The following is a 10,335-nucleotide window of genomic DNA, read 5'->3' on the forward strand; positions in this document are numbered from 1 at the left end:
GATTTGCTCAGATTCTGTGAGCCCCCATGGACCCAGGTTAGCTGACTTTGTAGGTTTCTCGTGGTGTCCTTGACACCTCCAGCTTAGTCAACTCTATCTCCCCTATTCTTCCACAAGACTCCCTGAGCACTGAATGGTGTTGGGCTGTGGGTCTCTGCATCTGTTTCCACACGCTGCTAGATGAAGCCTCTCAGGAGGTATGATAGTCTCCTATCTGCAAGCACAGAACAATATCATTAATAGTATCAGGGACTGGCTATCTTACATGGGATGTGTTTCAAGTTGGGCCAGTTACTGGCTACCATTCTCTGATTCTCTGCTTCCTCTTTATTCCTGCTCATCTGTAGGCAGTACAAATTTTGAGTGGAAGGTTTTATAGGTGTGTTGATGTCCCCCTTCCTCCTCGGCAAGTCCTACTTGGTTATAGGAGTCAGTCTCCATATCCCCCACTAGTATGTGTCTCAGCTAGGGTAATCCCCACAGAACCCCCCCCCCCCATCCCAGGTCTCCAGTTACTCCCACGGATGCCAGAGATGCCTCCTATTTATTGTCATTCCTTGTCCCAAACCCCTTCTCCCCATATCTGATCCCCATCTCTGTTCCTCTACTCGCCCCATCTCCTTCCCAGTTCTCTCCATCCACCTCTGATGACTATTTTATTTCCCTGTCTGAAATTCACAGATCCTCCCTTGGGCCCTCCTTATTATTTAGTTTCTTGGGGTCTGTGAATTGTGGTATGGTTTTCCTGTACTTTATGACTAATTCCACTATTTAGTGAGTACAGACTATGCATGCCATTGTGGAGATACCTCACTCAGGATGATATTTTCTACTTACATTGATTTGCCTGCAAGTTTCATGATGCCCTTGGTTTTAATTGGTGAATAGTATTTCATTGTGTAGATGGAACACATTTTCTTTATCCATTCATCAGATGATGTCTACCTAGGTTGCTTCCAGTTTCTGGCTAGTATGAATAAAGTTTCGATGAACAACTTTCGATGAACTTGTTTGACACAAACAAGTGTCCCTGTGGTATGGTGGGACGTTTTCAGTACATGCCCAGGAATGGTATAGTTGGGTCTTGAGGTAGAACTATTCCAAATTTTCTGAGAAACTGCCAAATTGATTTCAAAAGTGGTTGTACCAGTTGGCATTCCCATTAGCAATGGAGGGGTATTCCCCTGCCATCCTTCCAGCATGTGCTGTCACTTCAGTTTTTATCTTAGCCATTCTGACCGGTGTGAGATGAAACCTAAGAGCCATTTTGATTTACATTTCACTCATGACTATGGGTATTGAATATTTCTTTAAGTGATTCTTAGCCATTAGAGATTTCTCTGTTCAGAATTCTGTTTAGCTCTGTATCCCCCATCCCTTTTTAAGATTTATTTATGTATTTAATTTATGAGAGTATACTGTGGCTGTCTTCAGACACAACCAGATAGAAGGGGGCATTGAATCCATTACAAATGGTTATGAGCCACCATGTGGTTGTTGGGAATTGAACTCAGGACCTTTGGAAGAGCAGTCAGTGCTCTTAACCACTAAGCCAACTCCCCCATCCTGTACCCCATTTTTAATTGGATAATTTGGATTATTGGGGTATAATTTCTTGAGTTCTCTATATTTTGCATATTAGTCCTTTGTCAGATGTAGGATTATTAGTAAATATCTTTAAGATCTTTTCCCATTCCGTAGGCTGCCATTTTGTCTTATTGAAGTTCTTTGACTTACAAATGTTTTCATGAGGTTACATTTATTAACAATTATTAACAATTGATCTTATTGCCTGAGCTATTGGTGTTCTGTTCAGGAATTTTTCTCCTATACAATGTTTTGACATTTCTTCCAACTGTATCGCTTTGATCTCCTTTAGTTGTCTTATTGCTCTAATTAGAACATCAAGTACTATGTTGAATACAGTGGGCAACTTTGCCTTGTCCCTGATTTTAGTGGAATTCCTTTAAGTTTCTCTCCATTTAACTTCTTTGTTATTGGTTTGCAGTATACTGCTTTTGTGTTTAGGTATGCACCATGTATCCCTGCTCTTTCAAAATTTTTTAACATGAAAGGGAATTGATTGTCAATGGCATTTTCAGCATCTAATGAGATGATCAAGGACTTTTTCATTTGGTTTGTTTATATGGTGGATTACATTGGTCTATTATTGTATGTTGAACCATTCTTGCATCCCTGGAATGAAGCCTACTCGATCATGGTAGATGATTCTTTTGATTCATTCTTGGATTTGATTTTGTATTTTTTGAGTATTTTACATCAAACTTCATAAGGGAAAAAGGTCTGAAATTGTCTTCATTGAGTCTTTGCGTGGTTTAGGTATCAGGGTAACTGTGACCTCAGAATGAGTTTGTCAGTGTTCCTTCTGTTCGTATTTTGTAAAATAGTTTGAGGAGTATTGGTATTACTCTCCTAATTAGCTCTCCTAAAGTCTGGTAGAATTCTGCCCTAAATCCCTCTGGTCCTGGGCTTTTGTTTGTTTGTTTGTTTGTTTGGGAAACTTTTAATAAATTTCTCTATTTCCTTCAGGGTTATTAGACTCTTTAGATAATTTACCTAATCTTGATTTAACTTTAGTAAGTGGTATCTGTCTAGAAAAGCATCCATTTTGATTAGATTTTTCAATATTGTGGAGCATAGGCTTTTGAAATAAAGCCTAATGATTGTCTAAATTTCCCATGTTTCTGTTATGTCTTCCTCTTCATTTCTGATTTTGTTAATTTGTATATTGTCTCTCTGCTTTTTAATTTGGCTAAGGATTTATCTATCTTGTAAATTTTCTCAAATAACCAGGTCTTAGTTTTGTTGATTCTTTATGTTATTCTCTTTCTAATTTATTGATTTCAGCCCTGTGTTTATTTCCTGCCATTTCCTCCTCTTGGGTGTGTATGCTTTCTTTTTTTAATTTTCTAGAGCTTTCAGGTGTACTTTTAAGTTGCTGATATGGTAACTTTCTAATTTCTTTATGAAGGCACTTAGTACTATGAACTTTGCTCTAAGTACTGCTTTCATTGTGTCCCATAAGTTTGGGTATGCTGTGTCTTTGGTTTCATAGAATTTTAAAATGGTTTATTTCTTCTCTGACCCAGTGATCATTTAGTAGAGTTGTTCAATTTCCATGAGTTTGTAGGCTTTGTTGTTTCTGTTGTTGTTGAAGTTCAGCTTTAATTGAAAATGTTTAATTTAAGATATAAGGGATTATTTCTATTTTCTTCTATCTGTTGAGGTCTGCTTTTGTTCTTTGAGGTGCTGGATAAGGTGTATTCTTTTGTGTTTGGGTGAAATGTTCTGAAGATTTGTTAGGTCCATCTGATTCATTCCTGTTCCCGTTTTTTGTTTAGTGTCTTTTTAAGCATGTCCATTGGTGAGACTGGGGTGTTAATATTTTATTAAATATTAGAATGGCTACTTGATCTTGCTTATTGGGGTCCATTTGCTGGCAAACTTCTTTCCAGCCCTTTACTCTAATGTAATGTCTACCTTTGTTGCTGAGGTATGTGTCCTGTATGCAGCAGGATCCTATTTTTGCATCCATTCTGTCTGCCTGTGTCTTTATATTGGGAAATTAAGCCCATTGATATTGAGATATTAATGACCAATGATAGTTAATTACTCTTACTTTGATATCGGTGATGTTAGTATGTGGCATTTGCTTGTGTATGCTTCCTTTATTTTGTTTACAATTTATTTCCTATGGTTTCTTGCATGTAGTTAGCCTCCTAGGGTTGGAGTTTTCTTTCTAATATTTTCTGTAGGGCTCCATTAATGGACTGATGTTTTTGAAATTTGGTTTTGTCTTGGAATATTTTGTTTTCTCCATATACAGTGAATGAGAGTTTTGCTAGGTATAGTAGTCTAAGTTGGGTATCTGTGGTTTCTCAGAGGCTGTAAGGCATCTGCCCAGGCCCTCCTAGCTCATAGAGTCTCTGTTTTGAGGTTGGTTATAATTCTGATAGGTCTGCCTTTGTATGTTACGTGGACTTTTTCCCTTGCAGCTTTTAATATTCTTTCTTTGTTCTGTAGATTTAGTATTTTGACTATTATGTGGCAGGAATATTTATTCTCTTTTCTGGTCCAGAATAATCAATGCTTGAAGTGGGAATTTCTGGTTTCCTTGGAGACTCAGTTGTGTCGTGTGATGTCATTCTGGAAACTGTCTTATGAGAGGATGTTTTGCTGAAGCAGACTTGTGAGAGGATGGTTTTACTGAACCAGACATGTGAAAGGATGTTTTTCTGAGAATAGACACGTGGTCTTTTTCTGGACGCTATCTGGTGAAAGTCCATGGTGATGTTTTGCTGGAATGCATGCTCAAGAGGACATGTGATGTTTAGAAAGAGTATAAGTATAGCCCAACTGATGGAATGGCGCTCTTGCCTTGCTGGTCTTCGCTGATGCTTCACTGATGCAGATTTGCTTGTCACGACTTCATAGAGAGAAATGCACCAAAGAACTTCTGGAAGTGTTCTGGCTGCTTCTTGCTTCCTTAGACTTGTGCTGATCAGTGGAGTCTCGCCATTTCTTCTGGATTGAGTTTCTGCTGCTGATTAGAGTGAACTGGACTGCTGATAATGAAGATTGAAATTTGTCCAAATAAATATTCTCAACAGGTCCATGTTCCCCTTGTCCTGTTAACCATTTCCCTCCCCTACTTTTGATCTCTAGGCTATAAAGGAAAATTGAAAACATTTAAGAAACTTTATATTAGAGTTTAGAAAATATAAGCCTACATGCATTTTTTTAAGCTTCCTTCATGTTTATAGGCATCTCTTTAAGTTGGGGAAATTTTCTTCTGTGGTTTTGTTGAAAATATTGGAGCTGGGAGTCTTCACCTTCTTTTATTATTCTTAGGTTGGGTTTTTGGGGGGTACTTTTTTCATGGTATCACAGATTTCCTGGATATTTTATGTCAGGAACATTTTGACTGACATATCAATATTTTCTATTGTATCTTCTAAACATGGGATTCTCTCTTCTATCTCTTCTATTCTATCATGATGCTTGCATCTGTTTTGCTCTCTCCTAGGTTTTCCAACTCCAGGATTCCCTTGGACTATGTTTTCTGTATTGCTTCTATTTCCATTTTCAGGTCTTGAGTAGTTTTATTCATTTCCTTCACCTCTTTAATTGTACTTTCCTGTATTTCTTTAAGAGATTTATTAGTTTTCTCTTTAAAGGCTTCTACTTATTTGATTGTATTTTCCTGTATTTCTTTAAGGATTTAATTTCCTCTTTAAAGTCATCTATCATCTTTTTAAGGTTGGGTTTAAGGTCATTTTCTTGTGCTTCAGTTGTATTACAATATCCAGGGCTTGCTGTGGTGAGATACCTTTGCTCTGAAGGTGTTATATTGCCTTGACTCATTTGTATTCTTATGCTGGCTTTTAGACATTTGGTATTAGACATTTGGTCCCTGGATGTTCCTGATGCAGCAAATATTGGGAAGGTGGGCCTAATCTGGATGTTCCCTGTGCAATAGACCTCTGATGGGCAGCCTTGGACTGGATGTTTTTGGTGTAGCAGGCCTGTATGGTCCTTTTTCCGTGGGCTTTGTGGAGGCCTGGGTGTTTCTTGTTTAGTAGGCCTGGTAGAAGCCAGCTGAGTGTGGCCAGACAATGGAGCTCTCAGGAGATACCTACCTCAGGAGAGCTGCGAGTGCCACAAGGGGACAGGCAGGGGAATACAGGGTAACAGGATCTAACCTGAATGTTCCTTCTTTAGCTGGCCTGGTCTAGGGGCTCATACAATGGAGCTCCAGGGATAACACGCAGCTAGCTTGAGTTTCATTTTGTTATTTTCATGTATATGATGTAATCTGTCCCTATTACTTATTTTGTTCCATCTCTGACTCCCGCCGGTTCCCTTTCTTTTCCCCAGACCATAGTATTTGGTTAAATATTTGAGAAATGTAGTGTAAACTGTCAGCACAACAAACAGCTTATCTTAGCAAGTTACCTAGAAACTTGCCTGTTCACTGTTCATTAGCAAACATTAGATTGGCAACCTCCATACTGTTGCAAAAAGTCTGAGATGAACCATACTAAGCACCAGTATCTCTGTCTCGTTCACATGTTCAGAGTTATGTGGTATAGCTGGACTTGCTATACCACTGTTGGATTTGTTCTTAAATAGTCTATTAAGAATTGTTTACAGTGCATATTTTTTAATAGATGAGTTCCTGTCTCCCATTTTTTCAAACACAAAAGAGTTTACTGTAATAAGAAAATAGTCTATATATTCAGAGTTATTTATGCCATATATTCCTGCATATGATACTCTCAGCAATACTTCTGCCTAAAAAATCTTAAGCCCAGCTCTCTGATGGCTGATCTTGGACACACAATGCCTAAAATCACAAGTCATTCAGTTTTCACTAACTAGGACCTTTTTAAACAGGCTATCTCCATGGTTCACTTCTATAGGTATTGGTTAATATCACTGCTTTAGTGGAGATGCGCACACACACACACACACACACACACACACACACACACACACAAAATGACTGTCAGTGTTCTATATGTCCTTTATGCTTGTCTCTTGCGAATAGCAGTCTTTCTTAAGACTTCTTACTGGGAAATGGCATCCATGCCTAGGTGACTGAAAGGGCAGTAATACCAGTTGACTCTTCTTGTCCCATATATGCAGCAATAGAGGTGGTGGATGGAGGGGACTTGAGAAGTAACTTTCCCTGATCACTTGACTCCTACCAGAGAGAGAGGAACTGCGCCCTTCCCCCACCCCCGCCAGTGAAGAAGTTCTCCAAGCTGCCTCACATGGTGTTCTCAAACAACAAAAGGTTATAGTAAGGTACTGGATGCTCCTGGGATCAGAAACATTTTCTTCTCTTGTTGCTCCCAGTCCATCTGGCTGATGGTGCTACTTCTGGCTCTGGTGTTATTACTTCTCTGTCAATCAGCAGAAGCCTCTTCCATCAAGGAGAACTGTGTGTCCCTCTTCCATCTACTATGTTAGGGCTTGAGGGGCATGCCCTGCCCTATGCACGATGCAAATGAAGCGGGCCTCAGGCTTTGTTACTTGTTGAGTGCGGTCCTAGGAGTCCTTTGGTAGCCCCAACACACAGTCATACAGGCAGCAAAGACACCAGACTTTCTCAGCCTGATGCTTGGGGACACAAAACTGTAGTAAAAGCAATATCCCATGCATGGAAGATCTTCTGAGGCCTCTTTTCCTGTTGATGACCACCATACCTTGGTACCCTATTTATGGATTTTTGAGTTCCATGGAGCACCTCACTTGGCTGGCACAATTGTGGTATTAGCAGCCATCTTGAAACTGCCTGACTCTCTCCTGTGCATATCTGCATCCTCAGAAAACTTCTCCCTACTCTCTAGTATCATGATCCATAAATCACAGTGCCTCCAAGTGCATTGTTACCACAGCTGCCTCCACAGCCTTTTTAACCCACAGTCAGGATTTTGTTGTTGGCTAGGCATGCTTCTTTTGGATTAGCAGGCAGTAACAAAAGTTCCTGGGCCTTTTATGACACCATTCTTCAGGGTTTTCCAGATCCACTTTTTAAACAGGGCCCTGGGTGCAGTCTGACACTAGCCACTATGTCCCTGGGGCATAACTGAAGAGGAGGGGCTGAATTCTCTTTCTTGTACAGCAGGACCCTTCTTGCTGGAGAATGGAGTCAATCTATTCTATAAGGTCATGCTGTCCTTTGAACCAGCTGCAGTCATTTGGTGGAGCTGTCCTGTAAGGTTTTCCTGAAGTGAGGTTTGTGAAGGAAATTATTTTAACTTTTCACTGGGTATGTTGGTGCCCTTATACTGGGCTTCTTCCACAGAGGCATGATGAGATAAAACACCCTGTGAGGACACTTTGCTCTTTCAATTGTTAGAGCCAGCTTTGGATACTTCCATTGATGACTGGTTAGAGTAGATTTCCAGTGACAAATCCTCTGAAGACTCTCTGTTAGAGCTTTTCTCCAAGGCATCACTTCTCTCTATCTCCCCTGAGGTGCTGCTCATGAAGCGAGCCTTGTGGAAAAGCTGGGGACAGAGTCTGAATGGGAGTTGTCTTGTTCAAGCAGTTCAAAGTGGGTTGCATACTGTACCTCATTCTACTCTTTTGTCCATTCTTAACACTTTCATGTAGAGTGGACAAAATGAAGTTAAGAAAGGTAGGGACACTAGATCCCTTCCTTATAACCCTTTGTTGTATAATGCTTGGCCCTGTATGCTTCTAGGTTTGATCCCAATGCCTGGGCTTAAGGGTTTTTTTTTATTGAGAGTATTTTTTTTATTAAGTTGTCTCCCCAGGGTTACTGTTGTCCAAGCATAAAATATGTAGCCATTACATAGTCAAACTTTTTCTCTCATAAACTTTCCTTTTTCTCGAATTGCTTATATCCTATGATACTCATGATGACCATTAAAGGGGGGTCTGGGTGGCTGTCAGTGTTCTCTCTAAGGGAACTGGAAGAGACTTCATTGCCAAGCTTCAGCCATTGAAAGCTCACAATATCATGTACTGTTGGCTGTTGTCCAGGGTTTACAGTTAGTAAACAACTTAGCAATCACGTCCCAAAGATCTGATAGCAGCTTGAATTTTACAAACTACTTTCCTGCCAAGATCTTCTGCTTTAGTTCTTCACAGTCATTCCCCTGGAAAGGGTCTCTCTCTCTCTCTCTCTCTCTCTCTCTCTCTCTCTCTCTCTCTCTCTCTCTCTCTCTCTCTCTCTGCTGATAGTAGAGCGCAATCTCCAAGCTCCAGACATCAATTGCACACCCATCATACCCTTTACCTTTAGAGAGTTCTGGCGTGCAATAAGAGAGGGTCCCACAGAAAGTTGCTAGCTTCTGGCCCATGATAATCTTGGTGCCCAATCTGAAATCATTAAGTTTTATATTTTCTTTGCTGTCCACTAAAATATTTTCAGGCTTTAAATCCCTGTGGGCAATCCCTTTCTGGTGACAATACTGGAGGGCATATACCATCTGTTTAAATAGCCTGTGAGAATCCTCCTCCGGTAGGTAGTCCAACTCCATAATTCAGCTGAATAGGTCTCCTCCCTGTTCCAGAGTCATATAAATGTTTTTGTGGTGCTGATAATGTGAAAAAGTTTAATAATATGATGGTCTAGAGTTTTTATAATTTCAATTTCTGATTTAATGAGGGTGTTCTTCCTGCCAGTTGGAAGAATTTTTATTGCTACTGTTGTCCAGGTAAGGAGATGGCTAGCCAATTTTACTTCCCCAAATGTTCCCTGGCCAAGGGTCATTAAGATTTTATAATGTTCTGTTAAAGCATTTTCATGAAAGAAGTTGGACCTTAGGTCCTGACACACTTGCTGTTTGCATTCTGTCTAAGCTTAACCCCCACACTTACCTGGCAACAGCCAAGTATGCCCGACAATATGAAAGGGGCTGCTTGCCCCCTCCTCACTCTCTTGTTCCCTCTTGCTCTCTTGCTCTCTTGCTCCTCTCTTGCTCTTACCTTCCTGACCCCACTCGATCCCTGTTCCCTTCAGCACTCTCTCTCCATGTGTTCATGGACAGCCTCTACTTCTCTCCTCTCTTCTTCTCTCTTCTTCTCTCCTCTCCTCTCTTCTTCTCTCCTCTCCTCTCCTCTCTTCTTCTCTCCTCTCCTCTCCTCTCCTCTGCCCCCCTCTCTCTCCCTTTCTCTGCCTCTACTGCCCTCTTAACTCCCCTCCCCATGCCCTGAGTTTACTCTATACTATACTGTCCTGTGACTGATCCCTCAGGGAGAAGGAATGCTTCAACATGGGCCCAAGGAGGCCTTCCCCCATACCTCACCACACCTCCATAGATCATATCCCCCCTTCTTTATCTTTTTATAAACACATCACTTGTCATCTCTTCATCGTTGTTGATAGGAATGGCCTGTGTCCACACCGATCTGTCAAAGTTCAGGCAGGTTCACAACATTGGAGTTCAAACTTCACCAGCATCTGAGTCCAAAATTTTCACCAACGTCCAAGTCCTACAGATAACTATCAAACAGCTCTCTGCATTAGAAGGACAAAAAGCAGCTCCACACAGCACATTATATGCACAGTTGTCAGCCATTGCTCACAGTGACTCTTTGTGAGGCCAGAGCAAGACATGGACCAATGAGGGATGGGCACACTCCTACATGGTCACTGCTACCAAGTACCCAATAAGAAGCAACATAAGGGTTCATTTTGGTTTATACTCCAAGGGAACAGGGAAAGCATGGTGGCAGGAGTGGTGTGCAGTGTAGCATGTGACTGCTCACACTGCAATGGTGGTCATTACACCTCCAAAGCTAGGTCAGAAAACTGCTTCCTAGAGCTAGAACACA

At 40.9% G+C, this 10,335-nt stretch overlaps 1 pseudogene; it reads right to left on the bottom strand.

Moving 5' to 3' along the window:
* Positions 1-608: 608 nt before the first annotated feature.
* Smokl-ps8 (sperm motility kinase like, pseudogene 8) lies at positions 609-10,079 on the bottom strand (annotated as a pseudogene).
* Positions 10,080-10,335: the final 256 nt, after the last annotated feature.

The sequence above is a fragment of the Rattus norvegicus genome, chromosome 20 (genome assembly GCF_036323735.1).
Source record: "Rattus norvegicus strain BN/NHsdMcwi chromosome 20, GRCr8, whole genome shotgun sequence".
Classification (NCBI taxonomy): domain Eukaryota; kingdom Metazoa; phylum Chordata; class Mammalia; order Rodentia; family Muridae; genus Rattus; species Rattus norvegicus.